This window comes from Gymnogyps californianus, chromosome 6 (assembly GCF_018139145.2).
Source record: "Gymnogyps californianus isolate 813 chromosome 6, ASM1813914v2, whole genome shotgun sequence".
Lineage (NCBI taxonomy): Eukaryota > Metazoa > Chordata > Aves > Accipitriformes > Cathartidae > Gymnogyps > Gymnogyps californianus.
The window spans coordinates 29,029,785-29,052,146 of record NC_059476.1 but is presented as its reverse complement, the minus strand read 5'-3'; the positions used below and the strand labels follow the sequence as shown (position 1 = coordinate 29,052,146).

The 22,362-nt window shown below is 37.8% G+C and overlaps 1 long non-coding RNA gene across 4 annotated transcripts in view; it reads right to left on the bottom strand.

Annotated features, from left to right (window-relative positions):
- LOC127017617 (uncharacterized) overlaps positions 1-22,362 on the bottom strand; it is a 301,556-nt gene that overhangs the window by 78,242 nt on the left and 200,952 nt on the right. The window lies entirely within an intron of this gene.

Below are 22,362 nucleotides of genomic sequence, written 5' to 3'. Positions count from 1 at the left end.
AAAGATCAGGGTATGTATGCACTCTACTAATAAATTTCGTTTCTTCACAGTCTTCAAATGCATCTCTTCATATCAACCCAAGTTCTTATACATATGCATTTCTATTTCTTTTGAATTTTAGGCACTGATACACATTGTGATCTTGTGATGTGGATAGCAATGAAATTTCTTCACAGAGCATTAAGCTTTGACACCAGAGAGTTGGATACAAGCACACACAAAAAAGAGAGAATATCCCCCAAAACTTTTGCCACAGAAATGCTGTTCCATTTTCCAGTCTCACTTTTTCAGACTTCACTTTTCATAAGGCAAAAATCTATATACAGCTGTCTTGCAACAGAGAAATGTTGCAATTTTTCATAGGATTTATTGCTAAAATATAGAAAAAGTTTACCTAAGTGCAAATATTTTCATTTTTCTCCCCACTCTGAAAAACACCTCCGGAAAAGAAAAGTATTATGCTTGCACTTCTTGGGAAACAGGAATAAAGACGCGTCAGTCATGCAACAGGTATAAACCCTTATTGTTTCCTTAATCTCAGCATGCAGTAGCAGGGCTGAGTCAGGTGTCTGTAGAAATGAGGAATTCCTCTCATCTTGGGACAAGTTTCCTCATCAAACAAAAACTTGAGGCTAAAGAGACAACTTTACCCATAAGAGAAATCCCATGGGATTGCCCGATCTGTATTCCACTGCCTGTTATTACACAGAACATCAGTCCTAATCAAATCTGTGACCATTATTAAGAACAGAAAAGCTATACCGAGACATCTTAATCTTACTAAGGGTGGAAAAGCTATAGATAGCAGCTACATGAGAGCCAGCAGAGATTTTCCATCAAAAAAAGACAAAACAAAAGAGGGAAAAATAGGAGTCTGAGGGTTCTACTAAATTTGGGACCTTTTTATGGAATGAACTGGAAAAGCAGGAAGCTCAGCAGCTTGAGGCAGAGCCAAGGCTCGCCACGTTTGGAAAAGGTTGCCTAAGAAACCATGACTAGTTTTATGGAGACACTTCTTTAAATCTGTTTTTCTGTTGATGGTGTACCACCCCAGGGATGTTTCACTGTGGCAGGCTTCTGAGCCTCTCAGATCACTTTGTGTCAGATACGGTCATAAAGAAAACATCTGGATTTCACTGAAGTGATAATGCTTTGTGTAAATATACAATCATGTAGAGGACAAGCAAAATCCTTTTTATAAGGACTAAGCAACATAGGTGCATGAAATATGTTGTCAAGGAAATACTGTATGCTACAAATCACCAGAGCTGCACTGCAGATGTGATTAGAAGTCAAAAAAAGTACACGATAAAATTTACATTCCAGGCGTGAAATTCTGGAATCCAAGTCAGACATACCACTAGCTCCTCTCCCTTTCTTACTGCCCTCTACAGAGCCTCCCCTTGCCCCCCCCTTTTTTTCTGCCTTTGATTTTTTTATAGATTTGATTTGATTTGCAGAAGAGTTCCACAGACTCGTTTAAAACAATTAGACTTTCTCCTTCAACATTACTGTATTTTTTGGTAGCTTTCCTAAGATGTTGTTTCCAAGTGTTCTAGTCATGTATCAGAATTTCAGGAGAGAGAAATGAAAGGAAAACAACATATAGGAGGAAAATTATTTTCTTTCAGCAGATATTTGAAGCGACAGATGAATGCCGGTGAAGACAGCAAGGCTGTCCCAGGACCAGCTTAGAAGTCTGCTCACTGGAGAACATCTGGGGGTGGTGAAGGGGCGAGGGCCTTGCCAATGCCACCCGAGCATGAGCAATGAGGACATTTTCTTCATTTAAGTATTTTAAAGTAATGCTTTGCTGCAGCACTGCTCTTACACCGACATACCCATGCAATCCTATTTATCTTGTGTACCCACAGGAGCCTGACGCTCATAGTAATTTTCTGAAAGTTTGCTCAGTTTTTCAAGTGGGTTTTACCACCAACAATGCGCCTGAACTATTGCCTCTCCCCAACCAAACTAGTTTCAAGCTAGATTCACTGCGCTTCAGTCGCCACATTCTGGACGAGCCCTTAGAAGTCCCACTGTGCAGAGCATGTGGAATACATCAGGGCTTTCTGACAACTCACATAGCTTTGCTTGAGCAAGCAACTTCCTTGGCCTAAGGTATGTCCTAGAAGTGTAACTATTTCCAGTGAAATAAATCCGTTAAAAATTCCTACAAATTAAAAGGAAAGCTTGGAGTTCATCTCAAATCAAGTAACTTCATTGCCTTCCAATTCCTTCAGCAATTGAAAAATAAGTAAGGAGCCAGAGAGTGACATCTGCATATCCCAGAAACATGAAAAATACACCGACATAAGAGCTAACTAGGAGTTTTTCAGCTGAACTTACGTTGTTTTTTTTTTTTTTAAATCAGAAAGTATCAGTTTGTTGAAATCTTAAACTTTTTATGAGAAATCATGGATTTGGACAAAAAAATGTTCATGGAAGAAACTTCTCAGGCCCCAGCTCCTGGGAGCTTGCACTGTGGTTTGCTGAGCTGCTTTCATGTTCCAACTATTTCTCTAGCTGGAACTCCTAGACTCCACTAAGGAACTTGCAGGCTTTATTCTGGGAAAGCAGCAGATTTGTTTGATACTCTGAAGGCATCTGGAAATACAAAATCTTCTTTTGACTCTGAACTGTTGTTTCACTTATGATACCTCAGAATATTTTGAGAAAACATTTTCTTTATGTGAGCTCTCATACCATTTGAATAGTTTTATTTCTACCGTGGAACCTATTAGTTCAGTAAGGCTAATCACAGTCTAAAAACAGAAATACCAAAGTCCTCATTGGCCTTAAAACCCCTTATGTGAAATTATATTGAACTGAACAAAACACACAAGCTCTTGAAGATCTGGCACGCTTAATACAAGTGTTACGGAGCAGTTGCAAAACAAATCTGTAGCAACAATTCTAAAAGTTTATTTCATGTTTCACAACACCAAGAAATCAAGAACACCACCAAAATAGCTACAACTGTGAAGACCCTGGCTGAAAAAGTTACAAAATACTCCGTCCAGAAATTAAGCATCTACCAAAGAGCTTGCTTAATCACTGTGCCCAAAAGGGTGCGATTTACCTTGCTCAGTACTAAAGGGATTTGCAAAACCAGACCCCGAAGATCCTTTCTGATCTAGGGAAGGTCAGCATTTTTTATTGAAAGTTCTGTATTTTTGTATTGGCATAAAAAGTACTGTTGGACTTGAAGCTATTTTAAGGGAATCTCGGCTCAAGGCACAGAGTCCAGGCTTAACTTATTACAAATTCTCATGAGAAGGGCTTTTATGAGATAAACAGCTATTTGAAATTTTTTTTCAGCTGGAATACACACCCTCTGGTTTCCTTTGCTTTCCATTCCACATATGTGGCTTTGTTTATTTTGGTGCTACATATAATGCACGTTTCCCAGACTTTGCTTCCTAATGCAATCAAGAATGTTAGCAGCCCAAGTGACAGAGAAGACAGCTCGCGTCCTCTCTCCCCCGCTCTCAAAACCAACCAAGAAACAAAAAAACCCCACCAACTTGTGTGGTACATAACTTAGTTCTTAAGACATCCTGAACATCTCCTGCATGTGCTACTTTAATGGAAAATTGTGACAACCTGCTTTTACTAGAATCTGCTATTAATGATTAATGTTCTACCTGGCACATACCTGTGAATTAACACAGTAGCTGGCAAAACTATGAAACCTATAGATGAAAGCAGTGTCCTCAAGAGAAGACACTTTCATCATCAGACCCACAATAGCGTGCATGTGTACAAGCACCTGTACAAGACACCATATATATATATATATATATATATATATTAGTCCTGCCTGAGAGTAGCAAACATAGGCTTTTCTAGGTAGATCAAGTTTACTTCTGGGCTCATTCACCTCTTAGAGGAAAGTCCTGTGACTGTTTTGCTGTGTTTTACAGAATCATATCTTTTCATGCTCCACATTAAGAAAAATGATCTAGAAAGGAGCTCTAACCACAGACATTTAAAAATCTGTAGAAGCTGTCAGTTCATTGCATGAATTCACTACCGTCCAAACCAAATACTGTTGCGCAATTATCTCACGTTATGGCCAAAGCCAGTGAGTAGCCAGTCAGTGCCACAGCAACTTGTCACAAAAACAGTGAGAAAAAGGAGGCTAATCCATATGGGGCTGCAGAAGCAGAGTGTGCAGGGACCATGCTACACACGCAAATTTATTCAGATGAGAAAACCATGAGCAAAAGCACACATAGTTGTGGCTTTTTATTCAGAAAATTATCAGTTTCTCTATCAGCTATAAACAAAGCTGAAGAAAAAAAAGACAACAAGCTCAGTTTTGAAACAGGAAAAAGGAATGGCAAGACATAAACTAAAATCTGCATTACTGTCAATTACCCGCCAAGGGAATAATCCCTGAGGGTTCCCTTAATATTAATGTAACTATTAAAATATGCATTGTTCTTCTCATATACAGCATGTTTTCTTTTGTACTTTTCTTCAAGAGAGTCCCTGAGATAATTATTTAATTACATAAGCAAGAACTTTAAATTCATAAGGGCTGTATTCCTGCAATGTTAATGCAAGAGACAATCTCCACTCTTTTGTCATAATATGTAGCTATTTACTTACAAGCAACTATTTTGTAATCAATTAATTGATTGCATTTTAATCTGTCGCATCGTTGGCTTGCACTGATTAATAAAATTCCCCATCCCTCAGATCAACTAGTCATGGATCTCAAATGAGGAATCAGAGCAACAAAACTTAATCCATCTGTATATTCAGCAAAGCTAGAAATGCTATTAATGTAATCATAGGCAGAAAGTAAAATGTACAGAAATGACTGCATTATAGTCACTCACTTGAAGAAATTCCATTTGTTCAAACAGAATTGCAAAAAGGGTTATAATCTTCAATGGGCAAAATTTACATTTTCATTAGTTAAGCAGTTTGCAAAAAAAATTAGATTTTAACATTCCTAAAATTTTGAACATTTACCAGATAAAGGACTTTTCCTAATACTTATTCACATAAGACCAATCCAATTAAATTTTTAAATAAAATCCAATTTGCTGCAATGTGATTGATTGGAACTATGAAGTGCTTAAAAAGATGTGCAGCAGGATGGCAGAAAAAAACGGGCACAATCTTTACTGCAACATTTAGCACACTAAAAACAAGCCTGCTTTCCCCTCCATATCTATCCCAAGTATTGCCTGTCTTAATACAAACAACACACTACAAACACCTCCGTCTCCAAGTGAGGCTCATCAGTATGCACCAGCTTATTACCCTATAAATCCAGCAAGCACAGAATGCATCACCAAATTGCAGTGCATTGCAAGCCTAGTAATAGAATGTATACTTGGAGGAGATTTGCTTTGTTCTAATATACCCTGGTAATGGGACAGAAAAGAGTCAAATAAAGGCAGGTTAGAACAGAATGATCTTTGAATTCAGTAATAAGGTCCCTGGTCTTTTACATGCACACTGTATAAGTTGTCTTTAGTTCCACTGACAGATAATGTTGCTGTATAGCAAAGATGGTACAATTATTAGTTGGAAGTCACCTAACCTGAAAAGAGTGATCTTTTCAGTTTATGAATAATCAGTAACAGACTTCTTCAACAATGCAGGATGATGGTGGTTATCAATACAATCAGATCACACCGGATGGGCTTTTCTATCATACACACCCTCTAACACATTGTATTAAACATCACTATTACTTCTTTACTCCAGTTCGATTACTAGTACCAATCCAGTACAACTAATACCAGGTTGTTGTTCCTGCTCTTGAAATACTACCTGATGACATGCAGACATTTCACTCGCTAACTTCAGTAATACTATTAACTATCATAATTTTAATATTTTCTGATATGTGTCGCTTTACTTAGTTGTACTTCCCAGATAAAAGTAATTGCAAGGCAATCTCAGCTCCATTTAGAAGTGGGGGTGGGGGGAAGGAGAAGTGTGTTCCAGAGAAAAGCTAGAGATATTGCCCAGAGCAAAGCCAAAAGGTGCTAGGAAGGAATTACAAGAAAATCTTAAAATTTTATAATTTTAAGTTATTTTCAAGCTGTCTATTGACACTTGTGTGAGACTTTTTTCAGCATACTCTCTGATCAGAAATAATTTTTTAAGGCTGATCATCCACTTCATTCCTAGGTAAAAGAAACAAAACTCTTGGAGGGAGGAGAGGGGGAAGAAAAAAAACATAAATGAGATGTTGCAACACTGGCAAATCCTCCACTAACACAAATAATACACACTTAATTTGTTCTCAATAAAAAGAGCAATAGCTTCCCAAACCTCTACTTTTTTAGGGTAAGCTATATATTAGGCAACAAGAAAGAAGTGCAAACCAGACAGGCACGGGAGGACATATGAGCATCTAGATAAATGGACTAGGTTGAGAGAAGGAGATTTAGTGGTGGAACTGACTTCCAGCAAAAGCCTGCAAATATAAATAGAAACAAACCAATCAGGGAAAAGTGTAGAAGGACCCCATTTGCAAAATCAGGCCCTGGGTGAGCTACCCTATCCTTGGGAATATAGGCAGTACTGGAACGGTGTCTTGCGTAGGGGTTCACTTCAAAACGTGTTGCGCAAGACAGCCCTTTCCGTCTCTTCCACCTGTATTTGTCAGAGGTGGCAATGCACAGTGAATAACTGAAGCATTTAGCATTTCCCAGTGACAGTACTGAGCTGGCAGTAATGTCATGCAAGTAAATGCAAAGTCACCAAATTACTTCCTTGTACAGTGAAGAAGGGAAGAAAGATAAAATGTAGACTTGGACAGGCTTAAAAAGTTGGCAAGTGAGGATGAATGGATTAGACAAAAATAGAATATGTTCTCTGCTCCATTAAATCACACCAATCCACAGATGATTATTTAAAGTTAAAATATTCAAATACCAGTTGGAAGCCACAGTAATATCTTGATTTCAGTATCAGCTACTGATTAAATTTCAGGAATATTGCACTATTTAGAAAGACTGCAAGATCTAACAATCAAAATAGACAATGCATCAATTCTACTCACCCCAGAAGTCCCAAGGGCAACTGATTTTATCATGAGAGGGGGGATCTGACTGTATGCCCTGAAGGAAAGGTCCAACACAGAACAGAGTATTTCTTTCAGAATCTCATTAGCTAAAGAAGAACAGAAGACGGCATATTTTAGCTTCATCAGATATCTATGAATTAGTGAATAGAATTTAATATAGTTTAAAATGCTGTTAGAGCTCCAAAAATAAAATCACCCTAGCTTCAAGCAGTTTTGTATTTATTCTGTATTTCTGATCTCCCCAGTATAGAAGACAGAGACACATGCATACATATATGTATATTTTTCTGTCTGCAAATACCAGCTCAATATTGGAGCAGAAAGCCAAATTGGATTTTCATTTCCTTCAGTACCAACAGCAGGTGTAAAGCTTCTGAAAAACAGATTATTGTTCTAAGTTGTAGCTCTCCGACAGAGCTGCCCTTAGCGTGTACCTTGCTGTTCCCATGGCTTTCTATTTTGCTGGCAGTAAACTGCCACAGCATTACTAAGCATATAATTTGAAGCCATTACAGTTCTATCAAGTAGACTTTGTATTGAAACATTATTAACAGCTGAACTGGTAAAGATCACCAAGGCCACTCTAGCTCACCCTACTCAAGGTCTATTTATGGAGAGCTGACAGTCATATATTTATTTTTAATGACCATTAGGGTGTGTAATAATAGACTGAGAGAACAACCGCACTAGCTGACTTCACAGGTATTCAGAAGGATTCTCCTCTTTCCAAGGTGCGTCTTTTCTACCACAATGCTTGCACCTAATGATAACAAAAATCTTCCATCTTTCATCAGGCCATAGAGAAAAGCCTTCTCCAAGAAGTATTTATGGCAAACCATAAAAATCTTATTCTCCTTTTAAGAGTAAGGTTTCTGTAGCTACACCGTTGCTGAAATACCCATTCGTTGCTGCTCCTTCACCCCCTGGCCTCTTTTTTTTTTTAAATGCCATGGGACCCACAAAAATTTTCAATAGTATCAAAAATTGAAGTCATCAGACCTTTTCCCATCTTTTCTCTACAGTAAGTCTCAAAACATAAGACATGACTTACAGAGAGAGGAACCTAAATCCCTAAGGTTTTTTTTTTTGTCCTCTCAGTTCAATTCCATAATATTTTACTGGATCCCTACATGCCAATACCTTCATTTCTGCATTTCATGGAGGAAATAATCATTGATAATATTCTTTTTCCACATTTGGATTAAAAGGATACAGAAACAACATTGCAATTGTCCTACAGACTAATTGGCCTACACTTAATATCTTCCATGCACAGGCTACAGAAACATATAGTATAGAGACTTCATTGGTATGTGCTCAACATGGTTGCACTATTCAAGAGTGAAGGCCAAGGTGAGTTACTCAGGTTCCCTCAGAGAAGCACCAGTAAATCTTTATAATGCTCCATGTTGACAACCAGCATTCAGTTTGTACTACATATTTTGCAGAAAGAAATTCACAAATATTTAAAAGATTTTTTTTAAAAAGGCACTGGAATATTTTTTTTGTTCTTCCTCCTGTAGATAGAGGTGCTATATTCCTCTGAGTTGAATGGTACAGGGCTCAGAGGAAACGATAAAAACCTACAAAAATCTTAAAAACTTTTGTGTATCAACAGTGTCACAAGTTCTTAGGCCTGTTATCATAGTCGCTTTTCAATGCTAATAATAAGAATTGCATCATCTTTGGGGTAGCATTCCAATTTTTCAAATTAAGACCCCCCAGGGTCTTCAAACATAACAGAAAAGCATCTTTCTCTGCCTAATACAAGTCTTTCGATTTATGGTATACACTGCTTACTATTTTAAAACACTTTATTCTTGAAAATACCTTTGCTTCTTGTTACAATCTTCCAGCTTTAGTGAACTACCAGGCCTTATCCTATTGCACTATAACTGTTTGTAGCTGCTCAGAAAGAGACATAAAGCAATGAAAATCTGGTACATAAAGCGTTCTATTTGTAACTGAAGGGATGTTATTTAATTACTAGAAATGTAAGGAATTATGATAAAATTAGGACATTCTTCAAGGTGGGAATATCATATCGCAACGGAGATCATGTTTTTACATCATAATAAATCAGGATCTTTTCTGTCATTTTGAATTAAAATTGATAGGCTTTTTATTAACTCCTATATATCTCATAGCTCCAAGAGTTATTGCTGGTCCATCAATGTAGAAGTTTTATTAAAGGTGAAAGTGTGTGAATATTATAAATCTGATTTTGATTTCTGAAACATAATTAACTCATTCCCCTGCTAAAAAATTTATCAGAGAACTGCATGTAGAGAAAAGAGATTATACTGATGAAAAAATAGAATCTTCTTTTATATCCTATCAACATACAAAGTAGTTCTGTTTCAACATGTTTCAGTCAGCAACAAACTCCTCTCTAAAAATTTTTTCATAAAGTTCCTTTAAAAAACTTGTAATATTCTTAAAGAGAGAGAGAGGGGGGAAGCAACCCTCCACGAGATGATGCATAACTTCTTCCTTGCAAAATCAAAAAAGGAAAGGTAAACCACTATTATTCCATGTTTGACTCCATTAGTCCAATTCTTTTCTGCTTCCAAAGTGATCACAGTCCTGGTCTACTGATGAAAGGGTTTTACTGCATAATTATTTGCTTTTGCCTACATCCTTGGGCTCAATTTCCCCATTATCACATTAGTGTAGGTTAAGATTTGCATTGCAGAAGAGATAATGCAATGAATATAGAGAAATCTGGACGGTTAATGACTTCTTAACATACAGGCTATTCTTTACATTAATGTAACGCTTTAGCGACAAACACTGATATTTCACTTAGTAAAAGCGTGCCAAGATGTAAGATGATTAAGTCCAATATACTAACACAAATTCTTCTTGCTGTTAATCATCCAACATTTTAATGTCTTACCCGTTTTCACACTGGTAGCTCAGTAGTGCAGTGAGATCGGCTGCAGGCAACTAGCATTTGCAATCATCCCAGATATCTTTCCTACTGCTACAAATGTGTCTAAACACCCTCAAAAAGGGCTGTAAGCTCCTTTTATTAAAATATTCCAGTATCTCATTGATCTAATGTTTTAGATCATTTGAGTAACAAAACCATGACATACTAGAATATTCGTTAAACAAACTCCACGACAGGTTTATGCCTTTTCTGTCTAGTGTTTGAAGAAAAACGCTCACAGCAAAACTAGCTTTCACCACTACTGACCATCTTTTGTTTTGAAATGTTAACTGCACAAAGACGGACTTTTTTTTTAAATGAACACAGATTATCACTAACAACAAAAGACCCTTCACAGTGTGATTTCAATAGCTATAGGTGTAAAACATCAGCTGCTGAAGATACTCCGTCTCAGCCTACCACTCTAAATTCAGCCCAGATCCCCTCCCTTTCAATGGGGAGCTCATTTAGTGTAAAAAGATTTCAGACACATCTATTTTGAGAAACCAGTTTGAGTCTCTGCAAGGAGCAAAGAACATGCAGCACTTTCTGAAAACTTTGTTCCTTTAAAATGCTCTTTTATTGGACACACGAGATGAAAGCAAACATGTTCACCAAACATCTTTGAAATTCTTGCCCTTGGATCTATAAAGACTCAGTACCATGAAAATTCTTCCTCAGTGCCAATACAAACTAAACTCCTGGTAGTGCAAGGAATGGTTTAGGCCCTGGTGAGTCTTCAGTATAAAGATGAAGCTAGTGTCTTTGTCAATTAGCTCCACTGAAGTTTTCCCTACTGGTCTTAATCAGAGTTCAGGCCTAATAAGAGTACTCTGCAAAAGGAATCATAAAACAAAAAGTGCCCATCTACACTTGTTCATCCTCCAGCCTGGGTACAGCTAGGTTGACAACTCTGCTCACAGAGAGAGGGATGTCCTTTGCCAACACTTTAGCAGCTAATTTAGTCCAATTTCTAGTGAAAGCAATTGTCTATTGGCAGGACTTTACATAGCCATATACATGGCATTTCCCAAAGATATGCAGAGTACCGTACTGAAAAATGCACAGCTCAGTCCTGCTAGGTTGCTAGCTTCCATCTCAAAGCTCGGCAACATAAATAAGACAGTGTAGGAAGCCTGCTGTCATTGCTATTGCATATTGTTCTTGAATAAAGAGATATCATCAGATTTCCAGTACTATAAAGCTTACATCTTTTATGAGGTAGAACACAAATAAAAACGATGCATCTCTCCTGTCTAAGCAAAGTGGAATTACTCAAAGATTGGCATAGTATTATGATAGGATCATTTTCTCCTGAGATTTTTTTTTAATTCATCTGGCCTACAGCACGGTGTTTTCAAAGTTCTCCAATTCTTTTTGGAACATCACCCATCCTAAAGCATATTTGCCCTGTAACCTGATATGTGTCCTCAAGTTAAGGAGTCAGAAAGAGTATTTCATCAAAAATAAAGCATTCTTCTCAATCATTTTTTCCGGCCAAATTGTACAATGTCTGGCTTTAGCATAACTCATATACTCAGCACTCTGCAGTCTGTGTTGTACTGTTGCTGCTAGGACAATTACTTAGCTGCAATGCCTTGGATGAGACCGTGCTAAGGACAGGGAAGTGAACTCTTCGCTACTGTTACACACTAGTAACACACTAGCCAATGGGCCAAAGAGCCCTATATACAAAGAAAATGTCTTCCCCCCCCCCCCCCCCCCCCCAAACACAGTAGATTAGAAATGAAAATTTTCCTGTGTTACAGGATTGTTGTCTTCAGGGTGGAGAGATACTGACTAAATAACCCTTACCTCTCTCACGCAGAGTATTTGATTCTGAGCATTTCCTGCTTCAAGTGTCAGCTTTTAATATTGCAAAACAAATTGTTTCCTTCAGACTCCACTATAGTGTAGGAAATTGAACTGATTTGAGAGATTAAGCCATTAAAAATCTGAATGGAAAGATTTGTGTAATATCAAATACTGATCTAGATGGCATAATTTACATAGCCTAGGCAAAAACTAGCTAATGGAGACCAATCACCAGCTGGATAGCAAAAACTTTTATGAATCAGCTATTATTATTAACACTCATGGTGGATCACAAAGGGCTTTGACACATACAAATGTTTGTGTTTTGCCCCCATCCCATGGTGAGGAAAAAACCCACCCCAGCAAGATTATTTTAAAATCCTCTGTTTCAATTTAGGCTTCACTATATCTGTCCAAACACTGGTTCTGCAGCACCTTTAAAATGGTTTTCAAAGCTAGTGGTTTCCCACTGGTTTAATAGAATTCATCATCAGAAATCATTATAAACTCTTCTGATAACAACTGTGCTGAGAGAGAAACGGAACAAGTTTTGAAGTTACAGAGAAATGGAGAAAGAGGAACTGAAGGTGAACATTAGTTTAGTCTTGTCACTGGTGGCTGATAGGTTTACGCAGCAATTAGCAGTAATGTGCCTGCATTAGTGTTGATCTGTGAGTTAAGTGGAGAGTTCAAGGTTTCTTTTCACAAAGTTCCTGCATACCTACCTAAAAGAAAATGTAATTTTATGTTGAAGGACAAAAAACATCAGCTGTTTAATTTAAAACCTTCACATTTCCCTCAACTACCAACCTATAACTTCGCAAGTAATAAAATAAAGACATGAATGGCTTCCTAATTAAAAGGGAATTTAGGACGGAGCAGATGTAATCTCTGCACATAGAAATAAGGGAGACTGTTTGGACCTATGTCACCTGAGGACCGTAAATCCACATGGCTTTTGTGATACAAAACTTCTCTGAAAATTCTCAAGCTGAGGTACCGCTGCCCTCACTTTCCACAAGTAAAATTAGGGAGTCACAACTTGCTTACATAAAGATGATATAGATAATAATCATTAACAAATAAATGACAACGTACAATGTGGCAATAAACTCGCCAAACATGGAAGATCAGACTTGTGTATTTTGTTTGAAAAGCAGGGATATCTGAGAAATACTTCAGAACTAAATTGCCACGTCATCATACACAAGAAAAGCAACAAATTCTTCTTTTACATCCAATGCCCAAGCGGAGAAGAAACCCCCCATGCTCTACGGCATATCCTCAGCTGTAGTAAAATAATATAGCTAGCAGAGCACTGACACAGATCTAATATAATTTTAATTTTTCCCCATTGGGGATTTTGAATCCTGAAAACTCAGCCCTCGGTATCCATTACCAAGAGGCTTCCCACCTGTGCTCTATGCAGCATTCACAGCACCAAATATGCATCTATCATTTAATTCCAAAAGTTCTTTCAGCCCACAGGTGACTTCTGCAAGACAGGGAGGAGTGTGCAGGGCTTTCTTGAGTCTAGTGGTCTTTTGAAAGAGCTGTCAGTCAGCTGAGGAAACAGAACTGGTCTAGTGAATGCCAAGAGGACCCTGCCTGGACTGATCCGGCACAAAGAATCCCTCCCTGACTGGGACGGAAGCACATCCTCATCTGCACGAAGTTCCTAAACCCATACAGACAACCAATGTCCATCTTAACTTTTTGAGAGTCCACATGTCTATCTTTTTCTTTCCCAGTTTCTGAGCGTCCAAGGAAAGTGCTGAGATCTACAGACAGCAAAGTGAAGAACACGGGGGCTACAGAGAAGGCAGTAGTTCACACACATGCAAGTGTCCTCTGCCTCCAGACCAGAAGAACAGGCCAGGGAGTCTCTCACTCCACTCAGAACTTAGTGGAAAACAAAACTGCTTCAGAGTGAGCAACAATTTCTCCTCTTTTTAATTGGTGACATTTGTTAGTATGGTTACAACAAGGGTTGCATTTGACCACATGGTTTTAAATTGCTATGATATTTCTTTTGAGAAATAGCACTGTAATGTTTACCAAGAGCTGCAAAAAATATAACTCAATTTTTAAATGAAAGTCAACTTCATGGATTTCTTCAGTATTTTCTTCATATAACAATTAAAACAAACCAGAAAACTGCTTGCGTCTTTAAGCAAACTGCTGCGGGGGAGGAAGGGAAGAGGAAGTCATGTAAACACTCTTTAAATGTTAATTCCAGAGTTTAATTGTAGCTCACTGCAAGCCTATTAAACCCTGCCTAAGTGCACCTGACAGACTGACAACAGCATAATGCTAATGCATGCCAGGGAAGAGCAGTAATTAGCTTCTTTAAAAGGGTGAGATTTGGGGGAAACTGCTAACAGAACAAAAGAAAATGGGGGGAGGGAGAAGGAAAGGAATGATAACTTTTTTCCCCCTGTTATACCTTTTTAGATCTTATGTAAATCTTCCTGCAGAACTCAGGAGACTATCAGGGCTGTGCTATGAAAACTTTTGAAAAGGCAAAAAAATCCCAAGACTACTGGGGAGGAGATACAGGCTGTTTAGTTTTTACATCTATTTTCTGTGTTACCTTCTGAACTAAGGTAACGCTGAAGGACCTGGAAAGGACCTGGAAAGAAGTTGACTTGCTAGTTTGATATTTCTGCCAACTCCATAGAACTGGAAACTTACTTAGTGAATAGTCTTATACAGCGTAGTCTTTCTTTCTTTCCTGCACACATCAACAGACAGAACTCTTCCAAGCAGAATGGGAGGGAAGCAGAATTGGTTCATGTTAACCAATAAATACCTCATAGTAGGTCATCTCTTCTCTCTGAATAGTTGCATTACATTTCATTGGACATGCAAGTTAAAAGCCAACATTGTGCTTTACAGTACAAGCTGATTTGTTTAATTCTAAACAAAGATCAGATCCTTTCTCTGAGATAATGCTCCAGAGGTTTCGAGTACCAAAAACTTTGGGGGGTTAAGTTTAGCATTTTAAAACTATACTGAAATATTTCTTGTTTACCTGTACATTATATCCAGCCTACTGTAACACTGAAAACATGGCAAATTTCCGAAGGAGTCTGAGCTAAACTTGTTAGCTTAAATTGTAAGTTTTACTAAAAAACTTTTCACTCTATCTTTTTATTCCAAAGTATGAAGAGAGAATTTCATGTTATACATCTGTTATTTTTTTCAGACTGGCCACTGCAGCCTGATCCTTAATGGATATACTATCAGGCTGTTTAACAATAACTAACAAATAACAATCCTACAAAAATCCACAACACTTCTGAGATTCCAAATACAATAAGACCTCCTGGTGCTAAGACTGTTTAAGGCTACAGCCATTCTTTCCCAAAGCAGTATGACAGTGGTCTAACAAAGGCATCATATCCTATTTTGACAAAAAGCTGTGACAGAAATCTGTGGCAGTAAAGGAACTCCAAAAAGTTAACAAGCTGAGACCATACTTAGAAAACTGAGACCAATGAGAACGTCACCTCTCTTCCACTTACAGCAAACATTTCATTAAGACCCAGGAGCACTTATGAAAAGCAGATCCACTATCTTAAACCACAGTGGACTGATTTCAAACCATAGCAACATTTTCATACATCTGTTTCCTTATTTAGCTACCTTTGTGGCATAAGCTTAAATAATATTTAAACTAAAACTTAAGAAATTAGACTTCATAAACATCTCTACTTTTATTAAGCTTGTTCCTATTCCTGCACATATCAAAGCAAACTGCCTACAGTAGGTTTTTCAAGTTATCGGTCTTACAGACCACTGTTGGTTCCCAGGCCCTGAGGTTCAGAAGCAAAATGATAGCAATTAGCTCCCATTTCTTTGGAAGAGCATTTTGTGCACCTGGGGGGAGACCTGTCTCTTAAATGGCTGCCCCAGGAAAGGGGGAAAGTCCAAGAATTAAAGTGCCTCAGTAGCAATAACTGTGCAAGCTGTTCCATTGGCTCCATGCTTGCTCTTTGTTGGAAACAACCTTGCAAAGGTAGAGAAGGCAGCAGGAGAACCCGAAGAAATAAAAAATAGAAAAGGAACAATTAAAGAGCAAGATTGTATTCTAGGAGAGGGGATCCTGAAGGCTCACAAAAGGATGTGTCTGTTTTTTCAGTTTCGCACTCTATCTGATCTTATTTCAGTTTACTGTAGGGTACAAAATTCCACATGGGAATATCAGTTTCTTAATTTGTGATTTCTTGTATCGGCGGATAATACATTTGGAGTTTTATGTGACATGTACTGCATATTAAAAGACACTGGGTTTTTTGTGGATCCATGTACCTCTCACTTAGGCTGGCAGTAAAGCATGGCTGTAAGCAGGAACCTAGAGGACTTAGGCTGCCTTTTGTTGTTATAAAGAAATTTCCTCTAAGACTGATCCTTTTACTGTTGGACGCAGTCTGTGTCTTTAAAGATGCACTGAAAATTGGAAGCATTTGTTCACAGCTGGCTGTGTTCCTCAGTCTGGATCCCTTCCATCATCTCGGATTCCTTGCAGGGGGCTGTAGTAATTCATTTGATTACGCCAACTTCCTCACCGTGTTACCATGTGTCCATGTTAGAGCAGCCACTCTGCAGGCCTGTGGCTTCTCTCTCACCTTTTCCAGTTATCATTTGAGCCATGTGGCAAACTGGCACATAGGTGAGAGATTTAGCATGGGGAGAATCTTACAGTGCCAGGTGCTCTTTGACGTACCTCGCTTTCCTAACAAAAGTGTGTACAATTGCCCTTGGGGAACTGAAACGCACTGACTTGGAACAGGCAGTGAAATTTCAAGTGGGGTGGCAAGGCTGCCCACTGCTCCTTTTGTTCCTTGCTATTATTCCTCAGCATTATTACCATAATCCTCTTCAGATAGCAGCATTCAGTGCCCCATCCAAAGAGCCAGTAACCAGCTTCTATTTGTCACAGCTAGAGGGTCTCGTCAGCAGGGGCACCTAATGCATCCAAACACTATCTTTGCAGTAAATTACAGATCACCACAGCAGACACAGCCATCCTGTTAGATCTGTGAACACAACTCCTGATCAAGTCAGACGACTTTCATCCACCGTGTGCTGTACCCTCACTCAAAGCACCAAGCTGAGAAGTCTCTCAATCTCTCATTTTCTATTTTATTTTCCCATGATACCTGGGAGGACAGCCAGGGAAATCTAGCCAAATTACTGGAACTGTACAGGAATAGCACTGAGGAGTACTGCAATTCTCCAAAATATGTCTAAGTACAACACATTATAGTTTTCTGAGCGTGAAGAACTTAGGAGGCTTCATCTTTTCTCTTCTTGTTGAAGAATTCTCTCATTTCCTTTTAAATAAGCAGACCCCTTTAAATAAGCTGACTTCTAGCCTTAATTTTGCAATGAGACAAATCTCTTGACAAGCTTTCTTATATACACCACATATTTATTCAACTTTGTACTTTAAATACCAGGGAAGAATACTAAAAAAAAAAAAAAAAAAAAGTTACCAATCAGAAAGTGAAGATTATTATTCTTTTTAAGCATGAGCTTTGATTTCTGATATGGCAAAGTATGATATCCTCTGGAGACAACAGACAAGATGGTTGATGAGAACATATTCAGTTTTGGGGAAGATGTCTTCTAGAATCCTCTAACGAGCTCTGCCTTTCTTTTAATATCTTTAAAATGCTCTGGTGCAATTTGCAGACAATACTAAATCAGAAAGAGCTGTGAACATCAGTCAGAGCTGAGAAATGTTAGTGACAGAGCCAGAGGCATTAGTGGGCAGAAAATGACAGCATGAGTTTCAATTTAGAAAAATGCACATTAAAAACACCTAGGGAGATAGAAATCAACGTGTGGCTGGCTATTCACTGAGTGGAAGAAATCTAGGAAATACTAACAACAAAAGAGAAGTGTGGGCGATAGATACTCCCATGTTGCAGCAATACCAAAAAACAACACAGGCTTAGTCCAGTTGCAGACTAAAATCCATGAAGACAATGCATCACAGAGTGCAGAAATGATAATTGCCTGACCTTTGGACAATTTTTAGTGTGAGCACACTATAAAGAATGAATTCAGTGTGGGACATAATGTTAGCTGTAAGACTGACAAATTGCAGTGAGTTAAGAAAAGATCAGCAGAACAGATTAGAGCATGGAAGAACTGATTTATGATGGAAAATTCGTATAATTAAATATTTATTAACTTGACTAGCTGAAAATGGAGACCAGGATGGGAAGACATAACAGTCTGCAAATACCTGAAAGGGTATTAACAATGAAAACAGAAGATTAATTATACATGCTTATGTCTGTAAATATGCTGGCATGTGGGATTGAGTTCTAGTACAAGTTTTAAATACTGAGCCCTAGACTGAGAGTCAGTGGGGCAATAAGAGCAACACTGTGAAATGAATGGTCTTACAGGAAGAACAACATGATTCTCAGTGTATGGAAAGTTTAAAACTAGTCTGGAGAAAATTCTGGCAACAAGGCATCCTACAGTGGAACAGGCATATTTAGCAGAGCTTTGCTAATTTGTAGTGAGCTGTGGAGACCGTGATGTGATATGCCAATTATTATGTTACAATATGGTTCTACGGATCATACGGGACAGGCGTTTGCTTAAATATGACCGTTCACAGTAGCTTTAATGTGCAGTCATGATTCCAGAGTCAGGGAAGTGCTCAGAAGGATAAATCAATTTGCCTGCTCAGAGATGAGTATAATAAACATTGCTGAAATTACACTAGTTAAACTATTACTTGCTCTAACCTACAGTCCTACTTGCTCTAACTTCCTTAAGCTATAAGCTAACAGTATTATTCTGAAACATGAAAAAACCCCTTGCAATTTGCTCTATATAACAGAATAACCCAATGATCTGAATGTGTGAAAAGTAAATGCATTAGCAGCAACTGAAAAGCACGCTTTCATTCAAAGAGCCACATGACTCCTTACAGTGGTGAATGAAGTCCTAGTTCTAACCAGTACAAATTTAAACAACTATGAGCAAGGGAAAGAAGACTGTGATGGCAAGGTGATAGAAGGGAAGGAAAAAAATCCATATGATCTCTAGAGAAAAAATTTCAGGATTCTAGCCTTTTCATTTCTTGTTTTGTTTCACCCTCCAGTGAGCACCTACACTTGCTTTGCTGGTGCTGACTGTATTTCTTTGTAATGTACTTCATCAATTACTTGTGTAAAAAATACAGTGCTATACCTACTTCAGCTATGTAAATCGAAAATTTTTGCTGTTAACAAGATCAGGTGTTGGTACCTTAACTCAACCACTCATGAAATCTCACTAAAATTCTTGTCCTTTTCCATTTAGGGGTTTGTATCACTCTAATCACAGTATTTTTTTGTGTGTTTCACATCTTCAAAGGTACCTATTCATATAGGGAGTAGGTGGGGAAGTACTGCTCTTACTCACTATTTATGAATAGTAATAAAGTCACAGACAGACCCGAAGATTACATGGGCGGCTCTGGCAGAGAGGTGAGCCAAGTCATTTTACTCTCAGGACAATGACCCACCCAAGGGACGGGGCCAGTGAGCAGAGCTTCAGGAAGGGAAGCAAAGGAAGCCCTCCTTCTTCAAACTCCCACTGTTTTGGTTCCCATCTCGTCCCTCAAACATCTTATATCTTCAGTCCTGCCCTGAATTATTTTACTCTCCCTCATCTCCTTTGCTTTCAGATTCCCAAAGCTTGACACCATCTCTATGGTCTAGGGTGGGGTGGAGGATTAGCTCCTTCCTGCTCAAATCTCATTTTGTTGAAACTGCAGAGCAAACTTCTGTCACGTCCAAACGTGATAAGTTACTCCATAACCATATGCAAGCAGGACCTCAACATCTTCCTGTCTCTAAAAGATGAAACTTCAGATCAGTGTCTGATTAGACCACCTGTAAATGAAAGCAACTGTGTACACAGTGTCATCTGAAACCTCTGCGACAAGGAGATTATTTACAACAGATTACTTAGTATTGTCCATATAGCTATTGACCCCAGCAAACAGTGCAAATATATAAATGCGTAGTTGTAATAACTCCTCTGTTAAATCTTAATCAACTGATAGCAAAACTAGGGAAGATAACTATTCCATGAAACCTTCATCAGATGTGTAATTAAATGTACCAAGGCTGCTCAGCTTACACATTTCTGATATTACACTCCAATATTTCAACTTTTCAGTCATGCTCACACTTAGTAGTTCTCTGTGATAATCAGATGTATGTTCTCAAAGTATAAGACATATGACATTGACTTTCTAAGCTTCAGACGAGAATCCACTGCATTTACACATATATCTTGGAAAGAATATTCTATAAGAATTTGGTTTATTGAAAAATCTATCCAGGGCCAATAATATTTGCCTAAAATTTACAAAAATTTCTGGGAGACTTAAATGCAATATCTGAGAAAATCAATGAGTGCCAATGTTATCTTCAGAAAGAGGAGAAATTTCTTTTTCTTATAAAAGTGATTGAAAACTTTGCACTACTCCAAGAATTCTCATAATGTTAGCAACTGCAAGTAAGAAGTCCTCTTAATGAGGTATAAAGTACTTCTGATTATCTTGCTCACCATATATGGGATAAATAACGTCCCAGGTGGTAATTTCAATTTTTTAAAGGCTCCCTACAGACATATTCTTTGGCCATCTGTTCTCTGGACCCAATGTAAATGGATGTCTGCACCATGCCCTACCTGTTGGGGCGAGGCAGACAGCTATCCTTGGCTTCATGGCGCTGTGCTTACCTCCCAAGAAAGGCATTTTTCAAGTAATTAACGACTGAGAAGAACTATCACAGAAAGCTATAAAATCATGAATAATACAGAGAAAGTGAGTGGGAAATGAATATTTATTATTTCTCATCATACAAGATACATAGGCAAATCAGTGTTGTTATGAGGCAGCTGGCTAAAACAAGCCGAATAAAGTACAAAATAAGAATATTTTGAAGCTCCCTGTTCAGATAGCACCAAGATCCAAACTATAAATTGATCCAAAATGGACAGAGAGGAATTAATGGAAAACACGTCCAACAGTACACATAAAAACAATGATTCACATGCAGCCTCTGATTTGAGATGTCCCAAAACTACTTCCCAGAAGCAAGAAAGATATACCAAAGGCACGGGTTTTTTATATGTGTAATGTTTCTTACTTTCACAGGTTGCTGTCACAAGCAGGATGCTTAGCCAGGAGAACTTTTAATCAAATCCAGTATCCCAGTTCTTGTATTTTTTTTCAAAATTCTATACTTCAAAATGAAATATATTGATTTAGAAAACTTGGTTTAAAGAAAACTTCACTATCACTCCACTACCTCTGGAAAAAACCCATCTCTATCCTGGGAATTAAAGTTTTTATTGTACAAATACAAAACTACCAATTAACAAACAGAACCACTGTATTCAGCCTATTTTTGAGCAGCTTTACTCATAGTATTTCACTGATGTCCTCCTTTTACAAACATAACGCCAATGAGCTATTAACTTACTTAGTCACACAGGACTACATTAACTACATCTTCCACATGTGAATTCACATCTGAATCCAATTCAGAACTACATTACTATTTCCAGACCTTCTCTGCCTCTTGTTGCTTCCTCTTAGATTTTGACTGCGTCTGCCTAGTTCTCCTTTGATGCACCATCTTTCTCCTTTCTTATCATCCTCTGAACCCTTTCCACATTTAAGAATTTGTCTTTTGTTTACCCTGAATATCTTGAAATCATCCATTTCCCAAGTTCAGTCATCTCCTCCCTTATGCTTTCAGCCTACTGTTCCTCTGCTTTAAAGAAATTTGGTCACTAGACACCTCAGTCTACTGAGGTGAAGAAGTGCAAAGAATATTAATTCAGCAGAAAATATCATCATATAAATCTAGTTGTCACTTGATAAAAAAAACCTGAAAAAGAGAGCTGAAAATACTTTATGTTTTTTAGTGATACACAAATGAATCCAAAGGATACCTACTGTAATTTATGGATTTGAATTATTCAATCTACAGTCAGGAATTATTTCTGAGGAATACAATTTTTTAAATTACCTTGTAAAAATTACTGTATATGTGCATTACTAAGTGATATTAAAATGACAACACAGTCTTTTTAAAACAAAGGTCATATTTGGTTTCTTGCCTACCACTAAATATGCATTTTGCTTCATATATGCAGCCATAAGAAAAAAATCCAAACTATGTGTTCCCATTAGCTGCAGACGCTGCTAGGTTAGTACTATCAAAACAAGAAATAAAGATGTTAGTGTTGCTAGATAACCACTTCTCTTTTTAACCCTACTGGTGACTCAAGCTGTAAGAGCAAAGACAAAAATTTACTGTCATACTTTAGGAACCTCTTCAGTTGTATTTACGGTGAGATGATTTTTCTAGTTTTTTAAATAAAAAAATAAAGACTTATGGTCAGCTTAAGTCAAACCCCAGATTTGGTGCTTACTGATAAGAAAGTTACACATAAGGTTTCTGTGCTATAACAATTTTATTATGGTATTAAATTGATGCAATATCAATGAAAAAGTATT